Below are 17,751 nucleotides of genomic sequence, written 5' to 3'. Positions count from 1 at the left end.
GAGGTTGAGGTTGGGATCGACAAGGCTTCCAAGGAAATGGTGTGTTCCAATTATTTTGAGATTGTTGTGCATAAGATTGAAATTGTTGATTGGGATCTTGTATCATACCTAATTGATGAGGCTGACAAGATTTCTTAGGAGCAACAAAGAAAAGTTGTTCCAGTGTTTTAGCTGCTCCACTATCTTCCTAGAAAACTGCTTTAACCCTGTTAGTGATGGGAAACATTTCGTAGAATGTGATTCTGCACATATGACACAAATTTCAATGTTATCAAGTGGGTATTCCCTTAATGCAAGTTTCTTTTTACATCTAGGGAATGATATAGACAAAGCAACATTCTCATATATTTTTTTTGTTTTTCATTCTTAAAATATCAATATGTTCACTTTTTTTTTTGTAAGTCAGTATAACATCCTTATATTACTATAGAACAAAAAAATACATCATATCCTGCTAGTTTGCTAGATTGGAAATCAGACCAACTGCAGTAAAATATAGCCTTTAGCATAAACTTAGCTAGACATGCCATGAGGTTTTTTTGTCTATGGTATCTCCTATACATATCTACAAAAATTTCTCTTCTTCTAATGCTACTTAGAAAGTTACCATTCGAAGGTGGTCTACCTGAAAATATATCTTTATGTTCTACACCTACAAACCTATCTATCTTCATAATACTATGAATTGGCCTACACAACCATTCAACAAAATAAAAAAAAAATTAGACAAAAAATCATGTTCATTTATCCAGGAACATTGAAGGAACTTCCTCCCCACTTGACCCAAACGCAAGTATGGTCTTCTCTACTGGAGTTTATGTTGCAGTTGCCCCTGCTTTTTGAGTTGCCGGTTTCTTTCCACTAGCTCCAGTTACTTCTCTAACCCTGCATTTCGTTAGTATGGTTTGCTTGCCTTGTCCCTCTCCCAGTGTGATATCGGAGTTATGGATATATTTCAAGTAAATTGGGAAAATTTTGTTCATATCTCCAGTTCTATAATCTTGCAGGAATTCTATGTTAGCCACCCTTTGAATGCCTCCTCTACAACCTGCAACCACTGCTTAATTGCCTTCAGTTGTAGTTAGTGTTCTGATTGCCTCTTGGATCTTTCTTTTGTCACATATTCCTGTAGCTTTCCCATTAAGGTTTTAGTGTGCCAAGAAGTCTCCAGAGTTCTCTGATAAATCATCTACCTCATTCAATATTTCCTTGTGTCTATGATACAGTCAACCTCTGCCTCAATTTTTCTATCCAGGACGCTCCTTCGCAAGCATCTCACTTCCTTTTCCCATATTTCAATGGTTTCTTTTCCATTCTTCAGGATAGTCATGTGATAGATTAGTGTTTCCTCCCTCTTCGTATGCTCCATTTTGGTCTTCTTACTAACCACTTATCTCTAAGCATCAATTGTCGTTCTCCCTCGTGGCCTACCACCAACATTTCTCCCCTTACCCATTACTATCTTGGAGGCCTCGATTCTTTGATGAACATACTCTTTCTTGCTACTTGACCATATAACCTTCACCCTTATTACTATACAATTGATGTGTTTTCCATCTTTAACATATAAAGGAAACATCCAACCTAGATCATTTTTCCTCGTCCTTTGAGCACCTTCCCCTCTTCTTTCCGTCAACTTCTTTGTACTAATGAAGTTGCAGTACATTCGTGTGAGGATGGGGATATATTCCTCCTCATTCACCTCTGTGAACGTTCTATGCATGCTCATTATTTCCATTGTCATGTTCCAGTACAACTTCGTGTTGGGAATTGTCCTTCTCCACTTCTTAAACCATCCTTTCCAATTAATGCGAACTCCTGACGAACTATTGAATGATCTAGGGTACCAACCATTCCCATCAGATACCATCATTTCCTTCATGTCTTGATGACACGTACCTCCTCGATCTTCCCTAACAACCACAATTTTTCGACTCATGATGATTGTTAAACATTCATCTCATCAGGTGTGTCACTACCCTCCTCTTGGTCCACCCCATGTTTGTCACCTCGTCTATTTGACATGGGGTGATCTTGCTTCGCCAACACTCAACAATATTACTTTAGCTCTCTGACCACCATGTCCTCCTAGGTCATATCAGTGATAAGCCTGGCACTCCTAACCCCTTCGTTTTCCACTCTGACCACCAACACATTAGTCGAGTGTCTCACTAAGGAAAACTCCATTGTTTTCAACTCCTCTAGGTGTTCCTTAATCCTTTGGACTATCTGAGTGAGGAACCAATTCTTCATGACCTTATTCATTTGAGAACCACATTATAGTCTACGTGTCACTTGGATAGCTAATTTAGAATCCCCCTCCATTATTACATTCACCCTTCTTTCTCGTCGTAGTGTTTCCAACCCTTGCTCCAGGGCTTGGAACTCAACTACATTATTTGTGGTTTGGCCCATGTTTATTAAGTATAACCTTTGAATTTTAATTATATAGTCCTAAATGATTCCTCTGGCTCCATCCTTGCTTGGGTTTCCCTTGGATGCACCATAAAATTTTAATTTCCAGAATCCCTCCAGAGGAACCCGCCAGACTGGAGAGCCCAATGATATAAGCCTTTCTCTAGGTTTGAGGATCGTATCACTTAGGTATTCCAAGTAGAAAAAAATTAAATTATCATTTCCTGGGGGGATGGTTAATCCTATGAGGTTTGAATTCTTCTACTACTAATGGTTTCCTTCATTTGATGGTGAATTTATTCTATCAGTTTGTAAATGGAAGGTTTTTATCGCAAAAAATTTGGTGATTGCATTCCTTCCAGATTGATGAGAGGATAAGTCCTGGGATCAAGATCTAGGTCATGTTCATCACTTCATTCTTAGTATATTGCAACCTCCAATGTTTCGTTGTTTCTTGTATGTTATCCTTATTTCTATTTGTTTTTTTGTAGATGATGTTTAGCCAACCCCATAGAGCTTCCATGTATCTACACGTATTTAGAAGATGGTTTAGGTTTTCTTCTTCCTTGTCACATAGAAAACACCATGATGGACCAATCATCCATTTATTCACTAAATTCTCAAAGGTTAACAACTTTCTGTGCAAAATTAACCACAAAAACATTTTAATTTTCGACCAGTGAGAGGCTACCCAAATTTTACTCCAAGATGGGTCACTAAATTCGAGATGTTCAGCTCGAAGGTAAGCCTTGAATTCCTTGAGGTTGAAATATCCCCCTTCTCACTGCCCCCACCATATTTGGTCCTGGTTATCATTCACTAGGATTTGTCTCTGGTTAAGTTCCTCTATAATATCTTGTATGTCTGAAGCACTCATATTTTCTTGGTGGAGGATATTTAAGTTCCATCGTTTCCATTTATTATTCTCCAAATATTGAGCCCAAAATTGATGGACTTCCCTGTGCTCCTATCTCTCTATGGCTACATGTAGAACCTACCATTCTGGTTTGATTAATTTCGTTTTTTGTTGCGAGGCATCATCCCATAATTAGGCGTCTTTCCATTTATTATTTCCCAAAATCTATGCTTTTGTAATATATATCTGTTATTCCACATCGATTTCCAAATATCTGACCCCTGTATTGACCCCATAAGTCTTACTAGGAGTTTTAGTTGGCAATTAGGGGCATATTTTTCTTTCCATAGTCTCGCCCATGGTGTCTCCTCTCCCTTTAATCATCTCCACCACATTTTCGCCCCAATTTCTCTACTAATTGCTTCAGGGTCTTGCAGCCCAAGGCCCCCTACCTACTTGGATTTGCAAATTGTGTTCCATGCCACGAGTGCCCATTTCCTTTTTTCCTTTGCTCCTCGCCACAAGAAATTTCATTGGATCTACTATATTTTTTGGAGCACTCCCTTGGGCACAGGAAGAAAAAACAACATATACCATGGGATAGCCTGAAGTACCACCTTTACTAGCACCAATCGCCCCGTAAAATTCAATGTTCTCACCCTCCATATTTTAACCCTATCTTCTAGGTTGGAGATTACTCTCTCCAAATTGGATTTCTTCTAGGCTTGCACTCTTAGGGGTACCCCTAAATACTTAGAAGGAAGGAATTTCCTTTGGAAACCTAGAATCACTGATAGGTTTTGATGGATAGCAATGTGAGTGTTAAAAAAGAAAATCATAGACTTTGACGGGTTTAGCTCCATACTAACGCGTTCATGAAAGTATCCAGAATTGCTTTAAAATTATGTGCCTCCTTTACCGTGGGTACACTATGCAGCATGGTATCATCCAAAAATTGTTAATGATTGGTCACCTTAGCATCCTCATGTAGCTTAAGGCCTTTGATTTCTCCTCCTCTATTGGATGCTCTAATCGCCCTCCCAAGTCCTTCCATCATTAAAATAAACAAAAAGGGAGATAATGGGTCCCCTTGCCTAATTCCTCTAGAAGGGACGAAAGGTTTTGATGGGGCCCCATTAATTAAAATTGAATAGCTAGGTGATGAAACGATTTCCATAATCCAATTGATCCAATGTTCATTGAAGCCAAATTCTTGTAGCACCGCTACCATGTATTCCCAGTTGATCTTGTAGTAAGATTTAGATAAATCTAATTTCATAAGCATACCAGCCTTTTTCTGGGTCTTCAACGAATGAGCTACTTCATGCACCAAGATTACATTATCCAAAATATGTCTCCCCTCTACAAAACCTGATCGTTCCTCCAAGATCAGATAAGGAAGAATTGTTTTCATCCAATTATCTTCTACTTTGGATATTATTTTGTATAAAATGTTGCACAAAGCTATCAACCTGAAATTTTTAGGGGTACTGACCAATTCTTCCTTGGGAATGAGGGCTATAAAAGGCGAAACCAAGGCTTTGAGGATTGATGTTGATTATTGGGAGTATGCCACCACATCATGTATATCATATTTGAAAATTTCCCAGCAAGATTTAAATAAATCTATAGTAAATCCATCTGGTCCAGGGAATTTTACATTAGCCATTCCATCCACTTCTAATGCCACTTCCTCCATGGAGACCGTCTTGTTTGGATTCTTGTTGTGCTCTTCAATGAGCACCTTTGGGATGTCGCTTACAATCTTATGGATTTCTTCCTCTCCCCACTTAGGGATCTTCAGAAATATTTTGGAAGTGTTGGACCAAGAACTTCTCAATGTCTTGATGAACCTCAAAATCCCCCCCCCCTCTCATCATTTATGCGTAGGCTTTTATTGGAGTTTCTGTGTTTGATTGTTGATCAATGAATTTTTTTAGTGTTTCTCTCTCCCTCTCAGAGCCATAACACTCAATATTTCTATCTCCATATAATTTCATCTTGTTTACATCTATCCTCCCACTTCTTTAGTAACCTTCTCTCCTCTTATATGTTTTCCTTTGAATAACCTTTAGAAATCAATCATTGTTGTAGTGGTTCCATTTTTTGTTCTAATTCCTTTTTCGCTTGAAATATTTTGCCAAATTTTGTCTTGTTCCATTGTTTTAATTTTGACATAATATGTTTTAACCTAGCTCGTAGGGTGAACATTTTCGAGCCTCTGACAGGGATTCCTTCCTCCCACTATGCTTTGATATTCTCCATGAAGGTACGGTGATCTAACCAGAAGGCTTCAAATTTGAAAGGCCTATTTTTTGGGGTACCTACCATCTGAAGCATTAAGAGAACTGGCCAATGATCCGACCCCCCACAGGGAAGGATATTTTTTGTTGCATCTACCCCTCTCATCAGTAAGTCTTCTGAGATTAAGAATCTATCCAGTTTGGACACCACTTGATGTTGTCCCCCCTGCTTATTACTCCAGGTGAAGCATACATTCGTCGTTGCCATATCAATGAGGTTGGATTCCTCAATGAAGTCCTTAAATGCTTCAAAATTTCTATCTACTCTTCTTTGTCCACCTTTATTCTCCAATAGAAAGGTTATCACATTGAAATCTGCCCCCATAATCAAAGGGAGATGCCCTTTTATGATCTTTATTTTTCTAAGATCTTATAGAAGTTTAATATTCTCCTCAATTCTTTGATGAACATAAACATTTGTAAACACCATTGTGTCGGGGATCCTATAACCTGAATTTCTATTGATAAGTAAGATCTATTGGCTTTAGTGTCCAATAAGATCAAGGATTGGGGTTCCAGTGGATGGCCTACCACCCTACCAAGCCCTGCACTTGCACCTCCACTATGTCATACCTTCTCCTTAATATCCTACTTAACTCCTTTATTTTCTCTGTTGAACACTTTGAATCTTGTAAAAAATGATGTCTAGTTATTCAATTTGAATCTTTTTCTTTAAAAACCATTGTTTCCTAATTCTACTAATGCCCCTTATGTTCCATGATAAAAAATTCATGATTTAATTATGGTTTAAGGAGAACGAGCCTAACGCTCTCATCTTACCTGAATTTATTAACATATCTCCCAGCTCCTTGAGGGTGAGATTATTCAGCTTCCTTCCTCCCTTTTGTTGGCTTTGCCATGGTGCCATAACTATCTGAGAGCTTGTCTTTTTACCTCCCATCTGGGATCCTTTCGGAGATCCCATTGTTTTTATGGATGCAGTATTTATTATCCCTGTAATCTTGTCTCTTCTCTCATTAGGTATAGATATTGGATTCGATCCATTTGATTTGCATTAATTACCTCTATCCCCTTTTTCCTTGCCTGTTCGATCATATCCTAGAGGTCGAGTACTTCCTACTCGATTATATCCTATAGTCCTAGATCCTCTGTTCCTACTTTTCTTGGGATCATTTCTGCATCTCCCTCAAAATATTTTGATAGATCTGGGATATCTCTTTCTTGTTCATACTCCTTGTTCAGCTGCACCATTTCTTCCTCTTTAGCTTCTCCTTTTTCCTCACTATCCTTTTCTTCCCCACATGGTTCCTCTGGGTTTTTCTTAGCTAGGAATTCAAAGATATTTCTTTGGGATTTTTGTCCCTGATTTCATTGTTGTTTCCTTCTGTTAGGTCTGCCTCGTGGAGTGGGTCTGACAAAACCTTCTACATCCTTTCATTATGTCTCTTTGGTTTGTTCCTCCATTTTTCTTAAGGGGCATTCCCTTATTAGGTGGCCATGTTCATGGCATCCTCTGCATCTGAAAGGGATTTGTTCATAGTCCACCGGTTGTAACCAAAATTCGTCACAGAAATCTAATTTAATAGCTTCAGGCAGAGCCCCAGAGACATCCATTTCAACACAAATTTTTTCATATGCTATGTATCTGCCTTGTAAAGTTGCTTATGATATTTTAATTAATTTTCTAAGAGAATCTCCTATTAGCTTTAAAGTTGTAGGGAGCCAATAATCCACAAGAAGGGAATACAACTTTCTCTAGACTCAGACTCATGTAAATGTTTCCTTCTTTGGGGTAAAATTCTCCATCCATGGTCTCATGTATAAACCAATTGTGGAAAAAAAGGAAGGAACCCCATCAAAGATTCGATCTCTATCTTCCATATTGGAAAATAACACCGTGAAAAATCCTTTTGACTCTAGATGTAGCTCGATATCTCCCCACAGTTTCTAGTGATGTTTGATCTAATCGCACAAAGCTTTTTTTGTGGGCCAAAGACCCATGAACTTGCCTATGACAACATATGACCTCATACATTCTCTAAAGGCATGGGTCTCGGGATTGATGATCAATGTCATTGGGATCACTGCTATGATTTTCTTACAAGAGCCTGTGGAGCCTTTTGACTTTTGATGTTGTTACTGCTCTGTTTGCTTCCTTGTTGGGTGCATCTCTTCAATTATTCTCTGTCCTTTCCCACCTAATTTTTCAAACCCTTGGACATTCTATGACATACCCTCTACATGTACCCTGAATCCCATCCCAATCCCCTTCCCTTTGTCCATTACCATGTTCTGATAGGAGGGATCCTCACTCCCTCCCCTTCTAAAAGCCATATGTGTCAAACCTTAGCTGCTTATGCTCAAAGAACCTCGTTTCTCCCCCTCTTAAGAGAACCCCATCATAGAATAATTAATGAAATTGTTATTAACAAGGTTTTTATCAATATGTTCACTTATATTACCAAGAATATATATTTTAAAATTATCAAGCAAATTTCCAAGTTTAGCTCGACTTATCAATCCTAATGCTGATTTACTTACTCTTACTATGGTTGGATCTCTAGGACTTCTGCCATACTTTTTTTTTCCTCTTGATATGTGCTTACACAATTCATATATTTAGTCAAATTACAATTGAGACACGTCTCCTTTACTCATTAGATTAGGACACCAATCCACTCATCTATGATTTCTCTAAGTAATATGGTTTTCAGTGTATCAAATCTTAGATTAAGCAAATTTTCCCTCTTAACATTATATATAAATCTCTCTACAAATCCTCGAGACTCTCATATTATTTTTAAGTCATTTTAATATTTCCTCTTTAAGATCATGTTGTATACAATAGTATTTATATTTTTCTAAAAATAATCTTCTCATATCATGCCATGGTCTTATAGAGTTAGTACCCAGTCCCATAAACCATATAAGAGCTCCATATTTTAATGTGGCGGAAAACAATTTCAACTTTTAAGAATCAAGTAAGTAATCATAAGATCTACATAATACTCCAAATTCTAAGAAAAAGTTTCTGTTTTTTCTGTTCTCATACAATGGAAATTAGGAAGTATTAAAGGAGATATGCTCTTCATACTAACATTAATGTCAATGTATTGAATGGGAAATCCATAAGGATCTTCTTCATTGTCACCATGTCCATCATCGCCTCTTCCTCTACCTCCTCTACAACCTCCTCCACCACTAGGAGGTCTTCTTCTTCCTATGCCACCTCTAAGTAGTGGTATTTTTCCTCCTCCTCCTCCTAATAATGTTTCATGTCCATTGGGAGGAGGAAATATTTCTCCTTCACCTTATGCCATTGATTCTTCGGAGCTGAGGTAATAAGGTCTTTCAACTGGATTTTCTTCTTCTAGTTCCTTTATTAATGGTCCTCCATGGAAAATTACTTCGTCTTCTTCTTCTCCTTCTTTGGTAGGTACCTCTAGTTCTTTTCTAAAAGGTTTCTCTTCTATTGAAGAAAGAAATATGATTGCCTCAGTTGAATATGTAGATTCATCTACTACTGCTTCTATGGAAGAAGTTGGATCTTCTTTGGTTGTAATATCAGATCTTTTTACCTCATGAAGCCTTCTTCTACCTATAAATGATCCGAATTGGATCCATGAAAATTATCAGAACTCTATGACTGTATCAAAATTGTGACATACCTCAAAAAAAAAAAAACTTGTGGACAAAGAGCTATCAGGAAGACCTCTGGACATTGACAGTTTGTAGCCAGCAAGGAACGATGAGGACCTTGGTCAAAGTGCATTGACCAAGGCCCATGGAGACCTCGCAGGACGCAAACTGAAAAATAGGAAGCTTAGATCAGAAAACAGAAGCCGTTTCTGATGTGCATCGCTGGGAAAAACCCCTCGAGAAGGAAAAGCCCTGAGAGCTCGGTCGCATGGGAAGTCGGGAAACCATAGGGAAGGTGCTAAAGGGAAAGGCGGATCCCGCGCTCCAAAAACTGGCAGAATGTTGGAGGCACTTTGGGCGGTAAGCGGATTTGGCAAAAAATGAGCGATTCCACACATTGCATGATGCGTGTCTAGCAGATGAGAGAGAAAACCACCTCTCATCGCGGGCTAACGGTTGAGCAAGTCAACCGCACGATAAGAGTGAACACCGTAGGATCTGAGGGCTCTAGATTTGACGGTGGAGATTGCGCCTGATGGGGAACCGGATTCGACGGGAGAAAATAAACCACGACACATAAAGGTTTGAAGTCCGATTGGACCACTGAGTTGGTGGATGAATCATTTCACAACGTAACCGAAATACCGAACTGTTTGAGGAAGAGCTGGCGCAGTTCATGAGAGGACAAGTGGCCACTTCCCTATGAGACGTTACACAGTGGCGATGATGCAGAGGTAGGGAATCCCAAATGAACAACAGTAGGTGATCCGAAGGGGCGGAAGAGGAAACAAACAGTCATGGGACGTCTTGGCTTTAAGCCATGAAGAGAACAAATAACAGGAGAAGGCGAGCACTGTAAGAGAGAAGAAAAACAGTGAGATAGAGAAAGAAAGAACAGAGAATAAGCAGGAAGTAGAAAACAAAGAGCCGAGCTAACCTGCAGAGTAAGGTAGCATCGAGCGGACAAAAGGCTTGAGAGATTCGAGCAATCCCTGAGAGGATATATTTCGGGAACTGAGTACCAAATTAGACTCATCCAATTTAAGACCAAAGAGGTCAAGACTTGGTAAGGAAGAGTTTGTGCACTCTAGTGGCTTGGGGAATCCAAGAACCACCCTACTAAGCATTATCTATTTCAGGAGACTCAAATTGAGCTCCGCATTGCAAAAACTCTACTTTAAAGACACAATAAGAAAAGGTCACCACTGAAGCTAGACCGGAGACGTAGCCCTAGAGGATAGGGTGAAATCCTTATTAATTTGTTGAGTTCTTGTATTTTCTTACTGTGTTCTCTTACTGTTTTCCATTTTCTAGTGTCTATGTATTTTGCAATCTGATCGATTTATTGCCTATGATAACATAGACACACTCCAACACATTAGTCTGTAATACCTTCATTCATTAATTAATTAACTGAGATCACTCACGAGTGATTTTTAGATCAAGTGGTATCAGAGCTTTAGGCTGTCAAGGTTAGACAAGCTTGTGTTGGTTTTAGCTGTTGAATGCTAACTAGATCAAAGCTCAAATTAGGAGAAGGAGAGTTGGTCGAAACTAATCCTGAAATTGGGAGAGTCTACCCTCAGAAGACAATGTCAGAAGAAGGTTCTATGGGGCCAGACCCTCAATTCATAGATAGTTTCCTAGCCATAAAGTCCATGGTAGAGGAAATGTATAGGGACTTTAGAAAACACAAGGATGAAGATTCATCAGGCTCCAAACAAGACAAAGGAGAAGATGAGTCTCACTTCCATGAGCACTATAAAGGAAAATGGAAAGAAGAAAGCTTTCTCATACCTCCTAATAGCCCTGAACATAAAAAGAAGGAATCCTTGATTAAACTAGATGTTAAATTTGATTTACCTATATATGATGGAGAGTTGAATGCAGAAAAGTTGGATAACTGGATTAGACAAATTGATGTTTATTGCAGAGTGCAAAATATCGATTCAGACAAGAGAAAGATTTAGCTGGCAAGGCTATGCCTTGGAGGCACTGCCTTGCTTTGGTGGGAAGGCAGGACCCAAGCTGGCATGAAGAGACATGGTAAGACTATCTCTGTCTGGAGTGAATTTGTTTCTGCAATAAAAAAGCAGCTCTATCCATTGGCCTACATGCAGCAAGCCATGATGAGCTAGAAAACTCTTCGACAATTGAAAGGGCAAAGTGTGCAAGTGTACACTCAAGAATTCAGAAAGAGAGCACTGATTCTAGGAATCCCATTAGACTCACCTGAGACTCTGTTGAAGTACATTGGTGGTCTACACAGCTACATGAGGCACACTATGCTCATGTTTAATCCCACTAATATAGATGAGGTGTCCGTACAAGCTACCCATCTAGAGGCTAGAGGAAAGAATGGAAGTCCAGAAGTTGGGGGATCATCCCAACCCACTGCAAGTAAGAAAAAGGAGAAAATAAAGCAAAAATGGAAAGCAAGGAAGGCTAACATTGCACAGAAGAGAAAGTCTTCATGCACCCACTGTAAGAAGGATGGGCATGATGATGAGCACTATTAGATTCTACATCCAGAGCTGAGACCTAAGAAGTTTGAGGGCAAGAAGAAGAAGACTGCTACAGCTATTCAGAAAGATTTGGGGTCAGAATCAGGAGATGAAACAACTATTGTAGCCACAGGTATAAAAGGTTTTCCACTTTAGAGAACGTAGAAATCAAGAAGCAGGTGCAAGAGTTGCTCGAGAAGGGGTTCATAAGACCTAGCACATCACCATGTGGGTCACCAATCATTTTGGTGAGAAAGAAAGATGGCTCATGGAGAATGTGCATTGATTACCGAACACTGAATAAGATAACAATAAAAAACCGTTACCCCCTTCCTCACATAGATGACCTTTTAGATCAGTTGAAAGAAGTTGTTTATTTTCCAAGCTAGACTTGCACAGTGGATACCATCAGGTCAGAGTTGCAGAACAAGATTCATGGAAGACTGCTTTCAAAACAAAGCAAGGATTGTATGAGTGGATGATTATGCCTTTTGGCTTAACTAATTCTCCTGCTACTTTCATGAGATTAATGAATGATGTACTCAAACCTTTTCTTGATGATTTTGTTATTGTGTATCTGGATGACATTCTAATATTTAGCAAAACGTGGGAAGAACACTTAAAGCATGTTAAGTAGACACTAGATGTTCTGAAAAGAGAAAAACTTCATGTTAAACTCTCAAAATGTGAATTTGGCAAAAAATCTCTGAATTATCTGGGTCATATAGTATGGGGTGGTGAATTGAAGATAGATCCCTCTAAGGTGGCAGTCATTGTAAACTGGCCTAAACCCAAATCTGCTACAGAAGTAAGAAGCTTCTTAGGAGCAGCACAATATTGGAGAAAGTTCATTTCTAACTTTTCCTTAATTGCAGCTCCCTTACATGCTTTAACAGGATTGAACAAGGTGTTTCAGTGGGGAGGCAAACATCAGAAATCCTTTGACACCTTGAAAGAAAAAATTAGTACAACACCTGTACTAGCACTGCTTGATCTTCAAAGACCATTTGAGATCCAACCGCATGTCAATGACTATGCCATGGGAGCAGTGTTGACACAACACGGTAAACCCATATGTTATCATTCTCAGACATTTAATTTTGCAGTGGTTAACTATCCTATGATAAAGAATTGTATGCATTTAAGTACAGAGTGTGAAAAAGTGGAAACATTACTTAATGGGCAAAGAGACAGTAATACATACTGATCATCAACCACTTCAATATCTACACTCCCAAACTAAGTTGCAGCAATCAAGACACTATAGATGGATGGGTTTTCTACAACAGTTTCATTTAGTCATCAGATATAAAAAGGGCATACACAATAAATTTGCATATATGTTATCTAGACCCATTATAAATGCATCTACTATACTTAAGCATAATTTTGTGTTACATGAGAGTTACATTGAACAATATGCTCAAGATATAGACTTTAAAGATGTATATGCAACTTTAAGTCAAGGCAAACGAGTAGAAGAATTGGATTATCATGTAAAGGACCGACTCTTATATCATTGTGGGAAGTTATGCATTCCACAAACTAAAAGAGTAAAGATAATTCGAGAAGCACACACTTCTCTAATATCAAGTCACTTTGGGGTAAGTAAAACAGTTGCATAGCTACAAAGATTTTGTTATTGGCCAAAAATGAATGAGACAGTTTCTAGATATGTAAGAGGGTGTACTATGTGTGCAAAAAGCAAGCCCAGCAATAGAAAACTAGGCTTGTACACTCCATTAACAGTTCCTTCTCACCCTTGGGAAAGTGCTTCCATGGATTTTGTTGGAGGATTGCCTAAATCTAGGAAAGGTCATGATTATCTGTATGTTGTTGTGGATAGGTTCAGCAACATGTGTATTTTGATACCTTGTAATAAACAGATTATAGCTAAACAAACTGCAAAACTGTTCTTTCAACATGTATGGGTTCATTTTGGATTACCCACTTCCATTGTATCTGATCAAGACACTTGCTTTTTGGGGAAGTTTTGGTCAATTCTGTGGGAACTAATGGACACCAAAATGAAGAAAATCACAACTTTTCATCCACAAACTGATGGCCAGATAGAAGTAGTCAACACGACAGTGATCTAGTTGCTCAGGGGATATTGCAGCAAGCATCCTAAGCTATGGGATGAACATTTGTGTTATGTGCAGCATGCTTACAATAGAGAAAAACATTCTTCTACACAGAGATCTCCTTTTGAGACCTGTTTTGGTTTCACACCAAGGTCTCATTTGGATTTTGTCTTTGGTAAAGACACCATAGTTGAGGGACACAGTGATGTGGACAGGGCAAATAGGTTCATTGAACAAATCCAAGAGATCCACCAGGCAGTACAGGAATAGCTGGAAAAGAGCCAAGCCAAATACAAGGCAAGGCATGACAAGCGTTGGATGGAGCATAGTTTCCAAGTTGGTAACCAAGTCTGGCTGTATATCAGCAAGGACATGATACAAGGTGAAGGTAGAAAGCTAAATCCTATCAGGTATGGACCCTTCAAGATACTTGAGAAGATTGGTGAGAATACTTTTCGCCTTGATCTACTAGCTTAAATGCACATCTACTCAGTCGTAAATGTAGATTGCTTGAGATTGTTTGAACCTTCACTAATTGAAGATCCCGAAGAGCAGAGTCAATTGACTTCTATTGATGACCTACTACCTGAATATCTTAATGAATTGCAGGAAGACACAGTTCTGGCCAGGAAGGTGAGGACGATGCGCAGGGGAGATGTTGAGTACCTCAGAATTGGGCTCAAGGGTTCAAAGCCAAGCAGTGCAAAGTGGATAGAGATTGGACAAGTGAGACAATTATACCCTCACTTAGTCGATGCTTGAAAACCAACTTTTGGTGGTCCAAAAGCTTATTCAGTGGGAAGGCCATGATCCAGATTGGATCCATGAAAATTATTAGAACTCTACGACTGTATCAAAATTGTGACAGACCTAAAAAAAAATTACTTGTGGCCAAAGAGCTATCAGGAAGACCTATGGACATTGGTAGTTTGTAGCTAGCAAGGAACAACGAGGACCTTGGTCAAAGCACGTTGACTAAGGCCCATGGAGACCGCGCAGGACGCAAACTAGCAAATAGGAAGCTCAGATCAGAAAACGGAGGCCGTTTCTGATGCGCATCGCTGGGCAAAACCCCTCGAGAAGGAAAATCCCTGAGCGATCGGTCGCATGGGAAGCCAGGAAACCATAGGGAAAGTGCCAAAGTGAAAGGCGGGTCCTGCGCTCCAAAAACCAGCGGAATATCGAAGGCACTTTGGGTGGTAAGTGGATTTGGTAAAAAATGAGCGATTCCACACATTGCACGACGCATGTCTAGCGAATGAGAGAGAAAACCACCTCTCATCGCGGGCTAATGGTCGAGCAAGTCAATCGTGTGATAAGAGCGAACCCCGTAGGATCTGAGGGCTCCAGATCTGACAGCGGAGATTGCACCCGATGGGGAACTGGATTCGACAAGAGAAAATAAACCATGGGACATAAAGGTTTGAAGTCCGATTGGACTGCTGAGTTGGCGGATGAATCATTTCACAACATAATCGAAATACCGAACCGTTTGAGGAAGAGCTGGTGCAGTTCGTGAGAGGACAAGTGGCCACTTCCTTGTGAGACGTTACACATTGGCGATGACGCAGAGGCAAGGGATCCCAAGCGAACAACAGTAGGTGATCTGAAGGGGCGGAAGAGGAAGTAAACAGTCATGGGACGTCTTGGCTTTAATCCATGAAGAGAACAGAGAACAGGAGAAGGTGAGCACTGTAAGAGAGAATAAGAACAGTGAGACAGAGAGAGACAGAACAAAGAATAAGCAAGAAGCAGAATATAAAGAGTCGAGCTAACCTACAGAGTAAGGTAGCATCGAGCGAACAGAAGGCTTGAGAGATTCGAGCAATCCCTTAGAGGATATCTGCCGGGAACTGAGTACCAAATTGGACTCACCCCATTCAAGACCAGAGAGGTCGAGACTTGGTAAGGAAGAGTTTGTGCACTCTAGTGGCTTGGGGAATCCAAGAACCACCCTACTAAGCATTATCTGTTTTAGGAGCCTCAAATTGAGCTCCACATTGTAAAAACTCTACTTGAAAGACACAATAAGAAAAGGCCACCACTGGAGCTGGACCGGAGACGTAGACTTGGAGGATAGGGTGAACTACTTATTAATTTGTTGTGTTCTTGCATTTGCTTACTGTGTTTCTCTTACTATTTTCCATTTTCCAGTGTCTATGTATTTTGCAATCTAATCGATCCGTTGCCTAAGACAACATAGACACACACCAACACATGAGTCTGTAATACCTTCATTCATTAATTAATTAACTGAGATCACTCACGAGTGATTTTCAGATCAATAAAAGTTGGAATTCATAATATGGATGGTGATGTAGCTCTTACTGCACCACTTGTTCTAGTGGGGGTGGTTGGTGATGATGGAATTGAATTTTATCCTCTAACAAATCCACCTCTAGATTCTCTTTCCTTATACATGAATTTTAGAATGAATGAATTTTAACTTTTATGGATCTAAGAATGAATGCAACTAATAACGAGATGAAATTCAACAATTGTGGTTAGGAGGAACCTCACAATGTGATGCATAGGTTCTTACCTCTCATCTTACCATCTTCCCTAGCCAAAGTTGTGTAAAGTAAAAGACATTCTAAATTGAATGCTAATTCCTATGTGTATTTTCCCAACAATGATGCCAAAAATGTTGGGTAATTTAATTGTGCTTTAAATTACTTTAAATTACATTGTCAATCTAGGTACGTAGACTTGTGAAGTACACTACACTATATGTGCTAGGAGATCAATTTTAATTGTAGAGGTGCATTAGTCTATCAAAGACAAAATAGAGTAGTAATCTATGAAAGTAAATGAAATATATTCTATGAAAGTGTATGAAAGAAAATGAAATTTTAATCTAAAATGTAGTGAAGTCCTAGTCTCAACCATAAACGATGCTGACCAGGGATCAGCGAATATTTCTCTAAGGACTTCGCCAGCACATAATATGCATAATATTAAAGCAATTCTAGCAAAGGATGTCTATTATATGAGTGAAAATATGATCCTATTTTTCAATGAAATTCGTCTTGGGAAAAGCAAATGCACTTGATTCTAATGAAATTTCTATTCATGTAAATCTAATTGAGTAAGAAAAACTTATATTCTAGGAAAGCAAGGTCATTATCTCTAAGAAAAATAGTGGAAATGTATTCTATGAAAGCATAGATTTTTATCTTAAGAAAGCAAATAAACCCGACCTAGTAAAAACAAGGACAATTACTCTAGTAAAGCAGTAAACTCCAATCTAATGAAGATAAAGGCAATTATGCTAACAAGACAGTGAATGTATTCTATAAAAGAAATTTCACCATGGCAACTTCGTATGGGCCATACTAGCTTATTTACACTAGATCGTCAATGTTATGGAACGTGTCTAGTAGAGGGAGTTATTTATGAATATAGTATAAGGCTAAATAAAATATAAGTTTGGGCATTAACATTTGAATCAATTTTATGATGGTTGATAGCTATAATGGAGCATGGCACAACTTGGTAGTATGCCATCTTGGGGTTATTGAGGTCATGAGTTCAGATCCCGCTCCTCCAAAAAAGAATGGGAAATAGTCACATGCATTATTGGACAAATAATATCTGTCATTTTTTGCTTACAATGGGAAGAATCATAGCAACTAGATTCCAAACAATAAATGGAATTCTAATCTAATGAAAGGAAGGAAAGTTTACACTAGAAAGAAGTAACTTATTTTGATGAAGAAAAAACTACAATCTTTGAAAGAAATAATGACTATTTATGAAAACAATAGAAATTTCTCTATGATAGCAGTGAACTTATCTATGTAAGGCTTTGAATTGAAAATCTTCAAAAGGGTGCGCGATCAATGCTTAGATTTCTTTGTGAAATGAGATAAAACCTATGATACAAGTATGTGTTATGCAAGTAACTGTGATAATGAAATGTTTTGCTTATAAACCTTAAACTATGACTGCAAAATTAGAGAATGAATTTGAGATCAAAGAGCTAAAAA

Source organism: Pinus tabuliformis, chromosome 5_2, assembly GCF_031772625.1.
Source record: "Pinus tabuliformis cultivar Carrire ecotype Pingquan chromosome 5_2, CPIR1, whole genome shotgun sequence".
Classification (NCBI taxonomy): Eukaryota; Viridiplantae; Streptophyta; class Pinopsida; order Pinales; family Pinaceae; genus Pinus; species Pinus tabuliformis.
Note: the sequence above shows the minus strand (reverse complement) of the source record.